The sequence below is a fragment of the Mustela erminea genome, chromosome 8 (genome assembly GCF_009829155.1).
Source record: "Mustela erminea isolate mMusErm1 chromosome 8, mMusErm1.Pri, whole genome shotgun sequence".
Lineage (NCBI taxonomy): Eukaryota > Metazoa > Chordata > Mammalia > Carnivora > Mustelidae > Mustela > Mustela erminea.
In genome coordinates, this window is record NC_045621.1 from 79,375,050 (window position 1) to 79,393,746 (window position 18,697).

The 18,697-nt window shown below is 31.6% G+C and overlaps 1 long non-coding RNA gene across 3 annotated transcripts in view; it reads left to right on the plus strand.

The window, feature by feature from the left end:
• LOC116596954 overlaps positions 1-18,697 on the plus strand; it is a 34,612-nt gene that overhangs the window by 6,312 nt on the left and 9,603 nt on the right. The window contains exons 2-3 of one of the 3 annotated variants that reach the window (XR_004288382.1): positions 3,984-4,064; positions 15,567-15,726. This is a non-coding gene — a long non-coding RNA (uncharacterized LOC116596954). Of the gene's footprint in view, positions 1-3,983; positions 4,065-14,531; positions 14,697-15,566; positions 15,727-18,697 lie in introns of those variants that run through there. The other 2 variants (XR_004288383.1, XR_004288384.1) reach the window with 2 other exon arrangements.

Sequence of the window (18,697 nt, forward strand, 5' to 3'; positions counted from 1 at the left end):
AATTTTTCATATTTTGACATATAAATAGTGATATGCTATATACAGTGTTATTTATTACCTTTCTAGTAATTAATATATAGCTTAAAGATGTTCCTTGTTGTAAGGACATGCCTTTTTTTCCCCTAGTAAAAACCCATTTCCTGAGATAAGATTAACTTCTCTTTCTTAGCGTAATGTCTCCTAGGTTTGGTCATGTTGTCACAAAAGGCAAGATTTCCCTCTCCTTAGAGACTGAATGATATTCTGTTATATGTAAATACTGCAGTTTCTTATTTATATTTTGATAGATGTTAATGTTGCTTCCATATCTTGGCTATTATGAATAATACCACAATGAGCATAAGAGTGCAGATATGTCTTAGGTATCCTGCTTTTAATTCTTTTGGATATCCAGAAGTAGAATTGTTGGATAAGATAATGGTTCTATTTTTATCTTTATGAGGTCTCTTCTTACTTTTCAAATAGTTCCTGCACCCAGTGCCCACAGTAGCCAAACAGTGGAAAGAGCCAAGATGTTCATTGAGACTTGAATGGATAAAGAAGATGTAGTATGTATGTATGTGTGTGCACATATATGCGCGTGCGCGCGCATACACACACACACACACACACACACACACACACACACAGCCATCAGAGTGAGATACATCAGTCAGAGAAAGACAATTACAATGTGGTTTCACTCATATGGAATATAGGAAACAGTGCAGAGGATCATAAGGAGGGAAAACTGAGTGGGAAGTCATCAGAGAGGGAGAAAAACCATTAGAGGCTCTTAACTATAGGAAACAGAGGGTTGCTGGAGGGGAGATGGTGGAGGGATGGGGTAATTGGGTGATGGGCATTAAGGAAGGCACATGATGCGATGAGTACTGGGTGTCATATGCAACTGATGAATTACTGAACTCTACTTCTGAAACTAATCTTGTACTATATGTTGGATAATTGAATTTAAATAAATAAATAGATAGATAGATAGCTGCAATCTTACCCTCTTATGTTCCAACCAACAATGTACAAAGGTTGCCCTTTCTCCACATCTTTGTCAATGCTTGGTTTTTTTTTTTTTTTTTTTGTAATAGGCATAATTTTGTTTATTGAGATATAATTGCCATGTAACATTGGGTAAATTCAAGGTGTATAATGTGTTATTTGATACATTTGTATATTTCAATATGGTTACCACTGTAGTGTTAGCTAACCTTTATCACATCACATTATCACCTGGTCAGATGCATATTTAGATATCCTTTTCTTTTTTTTTTTTTCTGAGCATTTTTTTCATCTATTTCCTGATTTTCCTACTGTGTTGTATTTTTTAAATTGGCTTGAAAAATGCATTTATATAATCCATGGCAATATCACCCTTTTGCAGTCATTTCACCCAGATGTACTAGGACCTCACATGAGATATTAAGGATGGAGTAAGAGGCTGGAGAAGGCATCACTGATGGTTCAAACCTGGGAAAACAGCGCAGCCTTCACCATGGGTAGTTTGTTAAGGCCTCCTGGATTCCTCTACCTACTCTTCTAATCTTGTAGATAAAAAGTCTTACTTTCCCCCTCACATTTTTCTGGGTCATTCTTTTGAGAATAGATATAAATATCAGTAGAGACCACAGTGCAAGTCCAGAGTGATTAAAGTGATGTAAATTGAGGATTCCTGGAAGATAAATCTTCCTAAGCACATGTCCCCTTCTTGATTTTCTGACAATTTCCTTGTTTTTGTTTTGTTTTGTTTTTTAAGCCTTTAGGGTTAACCTATCAAATGCCATTCTAAAATGCGAGTTGGAAAGTGAATCATTAGAAAATTATTACAATGTGAGTTTAAAAGTAAAATAGAACAAAAACCTAAGAAAAGGAGACTGGAATTGATGGTTTTGATCCAAGCGAGATTGAAAAAACAAAGAGAAAGAAACAAGTAAACAAAGGTCTTTGCCTGAAATAACAAAAGGAATCACAGAGAACTTATCATAGGGAGGGAAGAGTAGAGATGGTAACAATACATACATCATTAATTTGCCATGTAATTATTTTTTTCTCTGTAGTGTAGGGAGATTGCTTAAAGCCCTCATCTATTTTCTCTTAACCTCTATGCCTCACAAAGGGGAACAGTCTCTGGGGGAAAGGAAAGGAAGGTTGTGAAAAGATCCAGTACATTTCAGTGTGATTTTTCTTTTGTTAATTAATTTGACTTCTCAGCTCTTGACTTTCTAGGTTGTTCTCTAATGCCTTCAAATAGGTGGGAAGTTTTGTTTCAAATTTGTTTATTGTTTTTATATTTTATTTGTTGTTACTGTTTTAGCAATTTATCAATTGCTTTTTAGAGTTCTATATGCAATAAAGTGTATCTAGTACTTACCAACCTATATGGAAGTATAATTCCATTGATGATTAATGGTGATGATGATAATGTTTTTACAGACACAGAGAGAGAGTGTGGGGAAGGAAAGGGCAAAGGGATAGGGAGAGAGAGAAAATCTTAAACAGGCTCCATGCCCAGTATGGAGCCTAATGTAGGGTTTGATTTCAGGACCCCGAGATCATGATCTGAGCTGAAATCAAGAGTCCAACACTTAACTGACTGAGCCACCCAGGTGCCTCCACTGATTACTTTGAATTTATAAGAAATATTTGATTATAATATTCATCTGTTAAATGTATTTTCTCTGGTAAATATTCTTTATCTATTAATAATCTTTGATACTCTAACTCACTTTTTTAAATTGAATCTTGTCATTATGCTATGCTAGATCCTTTTATCATTACCTTTTACTGAATTCCTTGGATTTTTCTAAACCAGTTTAGGAAAGGAGTATCATACAACATTATGATTGGCTTTACAAAGCAAAGCATCAGTTATCTGAAGCCATAGTTTTTACTATTTTCTGTAAATACGGTTTGTCTACATTCTCATGTATCCTTGTTTCCTGTATTAATTCGAATAGTAGCAAGTCTGTGGAGTGCTGGCACAGCCTTATTCACCCTACTTCCAAAGTTAACAGACACAAAGAAGTTTTGTATCTTTCTATCTTAGATAATGCACACTTTATTAGTAAGTATATTTCCTGATGGCTGGTAGTTTTCTGAGATCCACCACTACATGGCATTTTCATCTAGATTGCTCTCTAAGGCTATTGCATGATTCCTTCTTGACCTTGCATTTGCAGGCTTTTTATAATATTAGTTAATATGTAAATCTAAGTTGCATAATTATATTCTGCTGTATGACTGAAACATTTTATAATTAAGAAGGTAATAGTAACATGATATTATGAGGAATGAAAAGGAAGTGTCAAGGACATTTTGAGAAATCTCACTTATGTAATTAAGAATTTTATCAATCTGACATTAAATAACTGACTGGAAACTGCCAATTCTGAAAAAATTATCTCTTAATGTCATTTTTTTTTGGTTGGATATTTGACTTTCCTTTTTTATAACTTAGTACTAATCAATCTATTATTTTGGCATATCACTTATAAAACTCTTTACATTATGTCTCTTTTACTTGTTTGATTCTAGGTATATCTACTTTTGGATATATGTTCTGTCTCACAAATCATATATTGAACTTCTAAAGAATAAGATCATTTTTTATCATTTTCCTCTCACATGGGGTCCTGCACACAGCGATGATGTAAATGTATCTGTAGATCATTAACCAGCTAGCCATCTATCTTTATGTTAGAACTCTTACTATAAAAGTTCCAAGCTTGTTCCTATTGGCAATTTGGCTTCTTAGAGAAGACTGCAAATTGTGATTACTTAAACAGAGTCTTGATTTATAACTGTTGTCTGTCGGTGTGTTTGTTCTAAGGGTGCAAGTCTGTAAATGCTGATAACTCTACCATATGACTTCAAAATTTGCTAGTATTCAGTTCTAATTATTTTATTTAACTAGTATGAAAACTGCAAATGACTACTTTAATATATATATATAGTAAATAAATTATATCTTTTTTTCATTTAACCCTTTTTAGTCTTCAAGAAAGCTTTTAAGAGAGTGTCTTTTCTAGTCCAAAAAGAAGTGACTGCTTAAAAAGTCCCAAATGACTTCACAGGTGAGTATGGGATTTAGGTGGGATAGTATTTAGATGGAATAACATTCTCTGTACTATAAAACAGTTATTTGCTGTTTTATTCAGCAGACTATCATTAGAAATAAATAATATTTATTCAGTAGAGTATCACACAACAAAAATTTTTTAAACGTCTTTGACAAAACAGTTTTGTGCCCAATGCTCTTGCCCTTATCAAACATCACAACAGAGATTATTTTTAGAAAAATGGTCCCCTGTCATATCAAGACAACATAGCCGATAAGATCAATGTCTATATACACCAGTAAAATAGACATTTAAATCAATAAGACTTACTATAAATACTTTTTGATAATAGTATCAATGTGTGGTATATATGCTTTAGTTTCAACTAAAGATCTATCATCTCTCAGAAGGTAAAATTAGTAGTTCTGTTGTTGTCTACCTCTCTGGTTACTATATGTTGCAAATAACTGAGAAAAATGTATTCATTTTAGAGTATATTAAACTTAGGATTTATTATATATCAAAAGTCATATTACTAGAAAGTAATGTAATTTAGCTTACCAAATTTTATATTCACATAAAATCAGACCAAATAACTATTGAGATTATGATGCAATTTTTATCTTTAAAGCAATAAATCTATTCATTTTTTTGACATAATCAGATTTGACCCAGTGGTATACAAGTCGTGGAATAGAATTATACTTTATTTTTGAGCTTATTACTCTTTGAAGATAAAGTGTTGCCTTTTTGTTTGGAATGGGAAACCCAACTCTGAGTTTTCCACTAAAATACTTCTTTTTATAATCACTCCTTATGGAAATGAAAAAAATTTGTATTAGAGCATAATCCAATAAATAGTGGATTAGTGCTGACACATCTTTAGAAGAGACTGACAGACATTTGGTTTTTTATGTCTGAAAATCCTGTCAACATTGGCATTTTTGGACTATACACAGTCTCTGAGCTGCAGTCAAGGCCATCTGTCTGAGTGGCAAACTGCCTATTCATAAATTAGTTGGACCATTTCATCAGGGCAAAAATGCCAAGGAATAATAACTACAAAAGAGCAGATTATATATTTCACCACCTGCTGCTACATCTATAGAAAACTCACATGCACTACTGTGTTGTTGTCACCAATATTGATGCTGTCTAATCTTCCTGATGTAGGCCCTAAAAAGAGGCATGATGGAGACATTTGAGGTTATCTAAGATGTTAATATAATTTACATATCAATCTTGAACTGAAAGGAACAGTCAAGAATAATTTGTGAAACACACATCCAGACAAACAAGTCCAGGAGATATTATAAGTAAGTTTATATATATGTAATAACATTGAAGTGACGGTTGTCATTGTAATACAATGTTGATACTTTTTTCACATGAGACAATTTCACTAATTATAATAAATTTTCTAATAATGATAAAGGAAAAGAAAATGTATGGACCTGTGTGTGCATTTCATCAGGAAAATAGAATGTTTGAGTTTTCATATCAAGAACTTATAGGAAATAAACCACTCCACTTGTTTTCAGTTAGATAAAAAGTTACATAAATTAATATAATCTGTGTATAATTTACCATTTATTTTGTAATTCTTCTAATGATATCTAATGAATTCACTCAAAAGATTGTTGGTCTTTCCATGTGTCTTCTTAGGAATCAGGAATTAGTTCAACTTTCATCACAAACAGTTTGTATACAAACCTTCTTTTAGAGCCATTCATTTTCTTTCACATTAATACATTGATTTTCACAAAAAATAAGTGTGAAAATATTCTATAAATTAATTGATTACTTTAAATATTTTGGTTATTATATAACTTTATAACCATCTCATGTTTTGATTGTGAAAATGACCTAAGTTTTGTAACTTCTCTATCAATTTCCACACACAGAAACTATATTTAGCAATTTTCAAACCATCAGAGTATCTTAAGGCATAGGGAATGTACCTAGTGTAATAATGCAGACTGGTAAAGTTGATTGTGAAAGAAGTCAAAGCAGCTTTTGCGTATCCTAAAGATTCCTTCACTGTCAATTAAAAATGAAGGTTTTTTTATGATGAATAATGGAATAGCATATGAATGCTAATGGAAAGGAGCTGAGAGTAGTCACAATTTCTAATATATTATGTGGAATCCTGGCAATACGCCATAATGAAAGTGCTCAACTTATAATATTATGGGAGTTCCCGTGCCCCTTCAATATCAATCCAATATTCCACTATATCATTTTTCTTTTCCAAGAATAAGATGTTGTAAAGAAATAAAATATGTTAGCTTTGCAGAATCAGCAAAACTTTGTGAGGCTATACCTTTTAAAAAATTAGATCCTTTTCCCACTTTGAATGACCCAGAAGTTTTAATTTAATGAAGTCATCAGCCTACAACATAAAGCCAACAACTTAGGAAGGAAGTCTATTGTTCAATATTCATACCGTTTCCACCTAACATTCTTATTGTTATACATGAAAATGTTCATTTTTGAATGATTATTTTAAGCTATAAGGTGTCGATACTGAGCTCTTCATGTCTAACCTCCAAGTATTTATTACACATTGGGTTATATCAAAGGCTGATTTTATTCTTAGAGTTTTTATTATAAACTGCATTATACCCACTTTAGGAATTTCAATTTTTTTAAAAAGATTTTATTTATTTATTTGTCAGAGAGAGAGAGCAAGTGAGCACAACAGGGGAGTGGCAGGCAGAGGGAGAAGCAGGCAGAGGGAGAAGCAGGCTCCCTGCTGAGCAGAGATCTCCATGCTGGACTTCATCCCAGGACCCTGGGATCATGACCAGAGCTGAAGGCAGACACTTAACCAACTGAGCCATCCAGGGGTCCCAAATTTAAAAATTATAAATATAACATTATAAAGACTTAAAATCTCCAGACCTCATAAATAGCATTTATGTATCACAAAATAAAATGTAGAAATCAAACAAAAAGAATAAATCCTGTTCTTTGGGATTCAGAAAACAGATAGTAGATATTCCACTGAAGATAGAAAAAAAAAAGATCTGCGTGGTGGAGATACTGTATTTGAATTTGATCTTGGATAATCATTTGGGCAGGGAAACCAACCATCCCTAAAATGGAGGATGAAAATTGACCAAGAGAAAATCCAGCTACATCTCATCAATAAGTTATCAAGAAAAATCACAAGCAATAGCACTCTAATCAAGGGAGAGTGTCACAAATATAAATAGAGACCCACTCTGGGATAAAGGTATAAATGGAAGACTAAAGATCGAGGGTGAAGCAAGAACATTAAGTTGAAAAAAATCTTTAATAATCCTAACTGCACTAGATAGCTCTAGAGAAATTTTATGCCAGTGATGTGTTGACAGTAACCATAGTAAAGAAGTAAAATGGAACAAAACAAAACAAAACAAAAATCTCAACTCTGGACTTGACTGACTAAATCCCCACAATATCCATCAAGCAGAAATTACTTATGCCCTTTTCCAGGAATGAAAGTCTCTGCTGTTCTATGCCCAGAATTCAGTGACAAATATTCAATAAGAAACAGACAAAAAAAAGAAAAAAAAAAAAAAGTCAGCACACTTTCAAGAGACAAAGTAAGCAACAAAACCAGACTCAGAGATGAATCCATATGTCAGAACTAAAATACAGAAAATTTTAAATAACTATTATATTGTATAATATATAGTGTGTAATCACATTAAATTTTTTAGGGAAATGCAAAATATGCATAATTATGGAGAATTTCAGAAGGTAATGGGAATAATAAAAGTCAAATAGAAATGCTGAAATTGAAGCTATGGTAACAAAGATGAATTTTTTTGAAAGACTCATAAGTGGACTCATCATAGTTGACTAAAGAATCAGGAAAATTGAAAATAGGTCATTTGAAATTAAACATACTACATACAGAAGAATTATAAGAAAGAAATAGAAGTGAGCATTCAAAAAATGTGTATTTCTGGAATCGCAGAAGAAAAGAGAGAAAATAGGAAAGAAATATTTAAATTGATAATGGCTGAAAATTTTCCAAAAATAATAAAAAATTCACCAAAATTTAGGCCCAACAATCACAGTGGACCCCAAAAATGATGGACAACACACACAAACACATACCACCTAGACATTTCATAATTAAACTGCTGAAAATCAGATATAGAGAAAGTATTGGAGATACCCATACAAAAAGACTCCTTACATACAAAGAAACATAAAGAATAAACAGCAGGCTTATATTTTGAAACTGTGTAAATCAGAAGACAATGGGTGACTTCTTCAAAATACCAAAAAAAAAAAAAAAAAAAAAAGTTATCAGCCCAGAATTCTACACTGTACAAAAATATGTTGGAAAAGTGAAAGAAGAACCAACTTTAAACCAAATGAAGACTGACATAATTTATTGTCAGCTTATCAGTGGGGGCAAATAGATTTGGTAATGAATTACTTGATTAAATATAAATGTGAAAAATGCAGTGGGATGTGATGTTGCATCTTAAGGAAGCAGTCTGAATAGGATTATAAATTTTAGAGGGGTAGCCATTTAGAGAAATGTAACAACCAAGCCATCTCACAGAAACTGTTCAGAGATTGAGAAAGGCAGCTGATTATGGTTTTGAAGTTGAATCCAGATATGGAAAAATTGAATAGACGTAATCAAAATATTTATGTGAGTAGTAACAAAAATTGTTGTGAAAAGAAAGCTATGGAATTAAGAAAAATAATAGAGAAATACTTTATTAATTAAATGTGTTTAATTAATTACATATTAATTATAAATTATAAATTAATTATAAACTAAAATTTATAATGTGGTGAAAGAGATTTACAGAGTGTTTTTCTGATTATATATTTTGGGTATTAAGTTAATTAACCCAATATCAATATTTAGCAAATGCTAATTATACATTAAAGATAGCAATGTTATATATTACAATTTAAAATTTTTAATGATTATGCTGTAAAATTTATGCCACCAAGTTTTTGCCAATTTGTGTCTTACACATTTATATCTATCCTTATAAGATAAAGGCAACAGCAATTAGTCCTTATAATAACTACAAATCAAAGAGCTTTAAGTAGAAGAGCACTTTTCTGTTAAGTAAGTTTAAATAGTTCCTCTCAAACTGTAATATACAAATCTTGTAAAAATGCAGATTCAGACATTATAACTGTGTGGTATCTGAAGTAATGCAATTCTAACATACAGAGCAGTATCTTTGGTATTGTCTGTAAACCATAGTTTGAGTAGCAAAATGGCATCAAGATAAATGGTAAGCAAATTCAAATTTTTAAAGCAGGGTGATTAATGAGACATTACCAAATGTGATGCAAGAAGAAGCTTGACAAATGCTTGCATATTAAATTTTTGGTGTTTCTTGCTGCTCTCAGAAACCAGAAATCAAGTAAAACACTCAGAGCTAGCCTGACAGTTGAAGAAATGCCAATTAGAAGAGAATCCAAGTTCTTCATAAAGTAGTCATCAAGCCAAACACCAAATGTACACTTTAGGTCATCCAGGCACTAGCCAATGTACAAGCTGCATACTAAGTAATGAGAGAGCATAGCAGAGGTCATTTAAGTTGGCTGAGACAGAGAACTATACAACTAACCCACAGATGTGTCAGCTGTATAAATTGTGGTTTGAATGTATTAGCATTTGTATGGTTTGTTATACAATAATAGCTAATTCGTAAACTTAAACATCCAAGTTTCCATGATCTTTTTTAGAGTGTACAGTGTCATATTAATAGTATCAACCTAGATTCTTTTGCCTCTTGATTCATCAGCTTTCGTATGACCTTAGATTCTATTAAAATCTTCCTTGCTTAGTGCTTTTGAGTCATAGGAGAATATTCCTTCTTCCTCCTCCACTTCAATCATGTTGATGGCCTTAGTCTCCTTTGTCTTGTGGTTGCCTCTGAGGTCATTTACAGTGGGGGCCCCAGTATTGCTGATATATATGGTGCTCATTGTGTCATTGTTAATGTCTTTGTGTTAGCTCCTGGGTCCTCCTCTAAAATGCCAAAGTTGTATTGCTTTCCCAAGAATCTTACATGAGTTTCTCTTCAATATTACACCATTGCCTTATCTCTTTTTACTTTTTATTTTTATGCTCTGTCATACTTACAAGAATTTTTGAGAGGCACACAATTCAGCACACTATAAACATTCTTCATGTTTCCAAGAGGGTATTGAATTATTTTCTGGCATCATTTACTTTTAGGCTCAAGAACATTCTTTCCTTCTTTTGAGCTGGATCTGCTCATTGTGAATTCTTAGATTTTGTTGATCTGGGAGTATGTTTATTTCACTTTATTTGTGAAGGATGATTTCACATGTTGTTTTACTTAATTGTCTCAAACATTTCTCATAAGCTGCATTTTTGTTTTTGTTTTTGTTTTGTTTTGTTATTCATTTATTTCCCCTTTGCTTTTCTAGCTAAATAATCACTACTGACTCTCATGCACTCATTGATTCTTTCTTCTAACAGTTCAAATCAAATTTTCTAACAGCTCAAGTCACAAATTTTTATTTTTGTTGTTGTTTTCTTCAATTTTGTCCTTTTAATAATTTCCATCTCTGTATTAATATTCTGCATTTGATAAGTCAGTGTTAACATACCTTCCTTGAGTTCTTTAAGCATGGTGTTCTTTTATTCTTTGACCATTGTTATAATAGCTGTCTTAAAAGTCTTTGTTTACAAAGTCCAGCATCTGTGGTTCTGTTAAGTGTCTTTTTCCAGAATGTGGGTCACACCCACATGTCTTTTCATGTCTTAGAAGATTTTTTTATGAAAACTGAACATTTTATATATGTATCAATTGTGGATACAAATTCAACTCTCCTTTCAGGGGCAACTGTGATGTTTTCTTTCAATCTAGATTTGAAAGTAATTTATTATTTTCTGAATATTAGAAAGTATTTCATTAAACATAAGGGTTTTACTTATTTCAAACTTACTAAACCTATACATTGATTTATTCTTTTCAGTTTCTTCAGTAATGTTTTGGAAGAATTTAATCACTCAGTGATTTATTATTAAGTCAATATTAACTGTGAAACAATTGTGAAGTATAAGCACATTTATGAAAAATTAGATTATCATCAAATAAGTAGTACTATCTCTGTTATAGATTTCTTTATAGCATTTTAAAATTCATTATTTGGAAAATAATCTCAATTTGTTTCTTTTATTGAGCATCTTCAGCCACTGCTAAGAAGAGAACAGATGAGTCATTTCTATGCCAGAATGAAATTCTTTAAATAAATTATAGATGAATACACAAAAAGTCATTGAGTGGGAGAAAACTGATATCTGTATCACTGTGTGATATTTTTAACTCTCTACAATTCAAGTCTCCTACAAAAGCTAGAATGAAAATATGATTGGAATATTTGCTTAGGATCAATTTAATATGGTGAAAATTGTAGTTTTTATGGAGTTTTTTTTTAGAACCCAAGGAATTAGTCAAAGGAAAGTAGGGAATTTCCTTACACAGTAAGTATACTGTAATAAAATTCAATGAAAACAGGATAATAAAATATTGAAAATGGAAAGTCACTTTGGAAAGATCAATTTGTGGGAGTTATACACAGATGAATAAAACATACCATTTATAACTTTTACAAAGAGTCTTAGTTCATGCTGTTTCATTTTCTGTTAGTGATTTGTGTTAGTAATTTTATCTTAGTAGGATAATTTGACATAAAGTCCTAAAAATCACTTATTTCTTTGGGATTCTGGCCTTATGAGGAAGAATATTATTTGGTTGTCCACATACACAATGGTTTGCGACTTTCTATGTCATTCTTTTTAGTCTTGATGACTGATTTTTGTTCTTCTTGATTTTTGCTAAAATCTCCATTTTTTTTTTATTTTTAAATTTTTTATTTTTTATAAATATATATTTTTATCCCCGGGGTACAGGTCTGTGAATCGCCAGGTTTACACACTTCACAGCACTCACCAAAGCACATACCCTCCCCAATGTCCATAAACCCACCCCCCTTCTCCCAACCCCCCTCCCCCCAGCAACCCTCAGTTTGTTTTGTGAGATTAAAAGTCACTTATGGTTTGTCTCCCTCCCAATCCCATCTTGTTTCATTGATTCTTCTCCTACCCAAAATCTCCAAATTTTTTGAAATGCTTCTCCTATCTTGATCTAATCTCTCTTTAGATCTTTTCAGCTTTTCTCTGCGTCTGACACTAACATCATTTCTTTTTATCGCTAATCTATTCTACATATCTGAAATCAGATTCTCCTTTCCAATTCTTCATTTAATATTTCTGCTTAGATTTTTCATTGTCATAAGTAATCTGTGTCTTAGTTTGTGGTATGTAGGTAGCTTCCTTAGGCAGAAAGGAGTAAGTTTTCTACAGGTTATAACTAGAGGGTAGTTATAGGTAGTTATAGGTAGTCTCTTAACACTATGATAATATCTCTTTTTTCCATTGATCCAAGTTTAGTCCTAATAACATATCTATATCTATATCTATCTCTATATATAGATGTATATATGCTTTTTCATAATGTAAAACTCAAAAAATAAACTTTTCCTCCACTGATGCTTTTCATTGTATCTTATGCAAAATAGGATCCAATAAATTTAAAATTTATTCATTCTGCATCTGTTCTGTTTTCACTCTGCTTTGCTTTATTTGCTAAGTTTTAGAAGATTTTTTTTGCCTTCAATCAGATAACACCTTAATAAGGAAATGGATAAGTTCACTGATAAACTCAATAGAGGGTAGCTCAATGTTATGATAATATGGTATCATGTACTCTTCATATTCTGTACCATCTGGGGAACCTCTAGGCTTCTTCTCATCATTCCTCCTAAAAGTGAAGCTCTTGTATACTTCAAAGAGTTAAAAAAAACATTTTTAATGCTAAGTTTTAAGAATTTTTTTACATATTTTAAGTATAAGTTCTTTATCAGAGATATTATTAGAAAACATCTCCCAGATTTTTAATTGTGATGAAGAATAATTTATGTATTTTTTCCTTTGATTTGGTCTTTCCTTTGGTATTGAGTCTTCATCAGGTCCAAATTCCTAAAGTTTTCTATTTTTTTGTAAAGTCTCATATAAGTACAGATATCTAGAAAATGGACGAAAATTGAAAACAGATTTACCAAATGACCCATCAATTGCACTCTTGAGCATACATAGTCAGGAAAATAAACATCTATTTTTCACACACAAAAAACTATTCATGAATATTTATAAATGCTTTATTTGTAATAAGCCAAAACTGTAAATGCATCCAAAATCCTTCAGTAGTATGGTTAAATAAGCCATGGTGCATCCATAACATAAAATACTACTCAGCTGTGAAAAGAAATAGACTATATATATATATATAAAACACATAACAACTTCAGTGAATCTTAAGGAAATTATGCTGAAGGCAATCTGGAAAGATTATGTGTTGCGTGATTTCACATATCTAACATTTCCAAAATAACATTAAAATGGAGAACAAATTAGCCTTAGATCTATATATTACATACATAACAATTTATAGAATCTCTCACTAGATCCAAGAAGCTTGATTTATACATCTCTATGGTTCTGACTTAGACTTAAATTGATGAGCAATTTAAACCCTACTCAATAACAAGTGAAAGGTGCTCAATGTGATGGCAATTTTCCAGAGATCACTGAAAGAGTCACAGAATTCCAAAATCAATGTTTTTGTTTTATTCATGTTATTTGTTGGAAGACTAAGTTTCATATTAGATTCTCAATAACTAAGAAGATAGAGACAAATTAATTCAATAACAAAAATAGTCTTTGTGCTCTGTCCTGTCAGAATGGGTCCTCAAATACTTCATCTGTGAGGGGATTTCTAATGAAGTGAGAATAGATAAAATAAAATATTTTTCTTAGACATTTCTAATATATATTTGGGAAAAGGTCTTGAGGTTGATAAATGAACAAAAAAACAATGACTTTATACATCTTGATTTAGTCATAGATAGGAAGCTTCTGATTTTGAGCATTTCATCCCAGAATGGTGGGAAACTCAGGGTGATACAATGTTCCCAGTATGATGTTAACTGATTAACATTTTAATTAATGATTAATTTAACAATTAACAATTAATTAATTATGTTAATTATATAAATAATTTTATTAATTATAATTAAATGATTAATCAATTAATAACTAATTAATGAATTAATGTTCTACCTTGATATTATAAAATAGTTTGATAACAAAATAGATATACAAGACCAGACATTTTTATCTTACTGAGAAAAGAATATAAGCTACTGGCAATTTCTTTCTTTACTTAAGTTGGTTATTGACTATTAGATTAAAAACATCACACTTCAATGATAACCTAAATAATTAATGTCCATAAAAAGAAATAAATGCAAACTAAAGTCTCTTAAGGAGATATTTTAATTATTAAAAAACAACAACTATCATCACCTATAGAAAATCTAAATATTAACCCCTCTATATTTTGCATTTCAAAGGGCAAAAAAGGAAGAGGTGGATAGGAGACAATCGAAATTATTCTTCAAGTTTATCAGAGTTTTACATATGGGCATGAAAGAGCATTGAGGACTTGGAGAAACCATTTTAATATCATCTACCACTGAAACAACACAATCTAAACCTTCAGTTCAGAAAGAACACAAGTTAGGCGAGTAGAGGAAGTTGAATTCCCTGGGATTCTTCCTTTTGAGCTATACTCAATGGTAGTTTTTAATGCCATCTGTTCAGATTTAGTGATCCTAAAATCCCAAGTATGTATATGATTCAAATGCTGATGTACTCTGACATTTCAAACTCCTGGATATTCTTGCAATAGCTACTCATTTTTGAGGGTATTGGAACTCATTAATAATATGGTTTATAGAACAGGCTAGAGGACAGGCACCCAGGACAAAAAATAAAGTGTTTAAAAATAGGAGTATAATTTAGATTAAGGATATTATTTTGTGGTCTTTGGCTCAAAGTTTGAATTATTAACTATTCAGGTGAATAAGATGAAATATTTTTACTATGACTACTACTATTGTGTTACTGATAATAACAGAATCCTTTCTTCACATTAAAATATAGAGGAGAAACCTATATATAAAACTGACAAAAGCAGATCTATTCTGTCTAAATTGGAAGATGCAGGTGTTGTAACTCAGCTTTCTGGGGCCTTAATCCTCCCCACATCCCAAGAAAACAATTAGACATAGATGGAATTCAATTAGAAACTTCTGTACAGTGACACTTTATGCCAAAATTGTGTTGTAAAAGAAAATAAGGACGTCTGGATGGCTCAGTGTCTGCCTTTGGCTCAGGTCATGGTCTGCAGGTCCTCGGATGGACCCCCAAGTCAGGTTCCCCACCCAGAGGGGAGTCTGCTTCTTCCACTCTCTTTGTCTCTCCCCCTGCTTGTACTATCTCTGTCTTTGTCTCTCTCTCTCAAATGAATAAATAAACTTAAAAAAAAAAAAAGGAAAATATTTTAGGAAATTAAAACCAGTGCTTGTGTTTGGCTATATTGCCAGAGGGAAAAATAATGCAGAAAAAAATCAATTACCCTATTTTTGAGATAAAGTAACTGTTGGATAAATGGACACAGAAAAGGAGAAATTAAGATGAAAAATAATTGCAAAAACAAAAAACAAAGAAAGAAGATTGATAATTGAGAAGATAGTTATGACAAAGGTAAGCCACTGGTTATGAAAGAAGGTCTATATCTGCATGTGTTACTATGATGGTAAGACTAGGGGCTTTTTATTGAGATTCATGTAGAATAGAGATACACATGGATCTTAGTAGATTCTGAGCTCTGCTTCTCATTAGCTATGTGATGGCAATCAAGTTACTAAATTTAGCCTTATATTCTCATTTTTAACAATTACAATATCTTCCTCTTCTAATCATTAATTTGTTTGTCCAACAAATACTTATTGATCAAATGGTATGTGACAATCTTATTATTACGGATTTTCCCATTAAAAAAAAAAAACAGATAGATATCAAGAGGGTTTTAACATGAAGCTTACAAATTAAGTGGGAAAAAAATCCCTAAATATATACTTCCAAACATAATGAAGACAAGAAAAGGGAAATAGAGGATGCCATCATAACATACAACAGGATTCTTGTGAGTATTAAATAAAAGGTAACACAAGTAAGGTTTGGAGTAAAATTCCAAGCCCATTCAGAACTATCAGTGGTTATTGTTATTGTTTGTGCTTTAGAGATAAATATGACAGGATTGTGCCTGAAAATGTTTGAGCAATTTCTAGTTGGATGAAACCATAGAATACCAATTCAAATGATACACAAGAGGAAAGCTCTCAAAGATAAAAGAAGCTCTGGATATTTATATTTAATTTGAGAATATAATTTTTTAAATCTCACTTTATAAAATGAGGGATACAAAGATGAGAGAAAGAAAATTATTATTTTAACAGGGACACAAATAATAGTCCATTATGTATCAATAATAGAGAAATTAAAAATAGTCATAAAAGAATGCTATCTGTATCTTTTTGCTATTGTTGCAAAACAATGATTAAAAGGAGGCAAAGATTTGACAAGATTCACTTGGTTATATAATGAAAATTGAAGGTCTGTAGAGTTCATTTAAATTATCAAAATAAGACACTTTTAACAGAAGTTTTGATTAAATACAAAAGACTGTCAGAATCTAAGTATCAGATAACCTTTAAGTTTTTCACATCAATAACTAAACATTTCTTTTATTGTATTTGCTATTCATACTGTGAAAACATGACAATCTTTTTTTTAAATTTTGCTTTATTGGGGAATTTGAGCTCATCATAAAATTATTCCAATTATATCTTTTCTTAAAAATGCATCTATTAAGGAAGTAAAGAATGTATAGGAATAGAAAATATTCAAATAACATTTGTATATTTTGTCATCTCTATCTTTTCTTTGGTCTGCATATAGTTATTTTTACCAAAGTTCATTAAGAAAACAGAAACTTTTCACATATTTGTAATTAGATAGTAGAAAGGGCATTAGTTCCTTAAATCTTAATTCAAAGTGAAATAGAATTCTCAAAGCCATGTACTAATTCATACTTTGATTACACTTCCAGTTCATCATACATCATACACCAAGGAATCAAGAACCAAAGAAGAGGCACAAAATTAATGTGTAATTAAAGCTAACCATATTTTACTATAAAGACCAATAAAATAGAAAGTTAGCATGTCTTGTATTCTATAGATCTAAAATGTCCATACATCATTTGAACCAAATGTTTATTCCTTGACTGCTTCCTTTCACACATGGAAAAATGACTTACGTAGTAGGATCTAGGTTCCCTACAGGCAAAAAGGCACCACGGAGTGAAGAGTCAATATGCAAAGTGTCTTAGAATTGTTTGGCACATCATTCAAGCCTTCTACATTTTGTCCTCACACAGTTTATTTTTAAACATCTGATCTCTTCCTTTTTGGAGTAGGGGAATCTTCTGATTAATATGCACGAGGGCACCACATGGTTGCCCATCTGTGTGGGTCAGTTTTGAATCACTGATCAGAGCCCAAATTGAGTTGAAATTTAGCCAAATAGCCAGCAACAATGACCTTCAAACCTGTCGTCGCTGGCTGATGGGCAGCTCTAGGGAATTTAATTTGCTTTAGAGCTTATATCTCACATTCATGTCTGATTTTTAAAATGAATTTATTTCTTCTATTGATCTCTGCTTTTCTGATATTTAAGTTCTGGAAAAATTTCTTTTATGTTTTCAGTAGCAGACTCATTTAATAACGTTCTCTGAAAATAATAACTGGAGGAAATCAATAAATCAATAAAGTAATTTATATATTTATGCAGCTTTGGTAAGAGAAATACCTTCTTCTATTTGCTTTATAAGGTAAAGGAAATTAATCTATGTCTTTTTCCCTTAATAGTAGCTGACATACCCTAATTAACAACTAGGTATTTTTATTATCTAAAATAGGCAAAAGCAAATAAACAATCAATTTATTAAGAACTGGGATAGGTGACCTTTTAAAAAGGAATTGAATTTGGCAAAATATGTATGTTTTGAAAGTAATCTAAGAGCTAACATTTTCATATCCTTTATTTACTTTTTAATCTTACATATTTGAGAAATGGATCTATGAAATGTCCTAAGGCATAACAAAGCTAATTGTCTTTTCATGTTCTTGTAAAGACCATTTTTATTTTTTTATAAAATGGAGAGGAACATTTCCACATTCCTAGATTTTCTATACATGCAGCCAGGATAAATTTTATGTTGTTAAATTAAGTATCAGATTATCTCCATAAAAGGGGAGATGATTCTAACACCTCCTAATATAAATAGGTCATCAGAATCACCAGTAATCACTGCTTGCCTTACCTCATTTTGTTTTCTCAATTTAAGAAGTCTATGATCTGCTATTAGCTCTTTGTCAAGAGATTCAGGAACAAGAGCAATAAACTCAGTAGACTCCCTTCTAGGATAAGACTTTGTTTCAAATTTTAGGTGGTGCTATGGGTTTTGTCTCCATGTAAGGTTCTTATCCACAGTTGAGGGCGAAGGAGTGACTTCTATTTCTAGGACATGATAAGGAACAAGAGTCAGAGCCAAATCATGTACTTTCAAAACCTGTGCCTGGTGATGGCACACATAATGCCCATTCACATT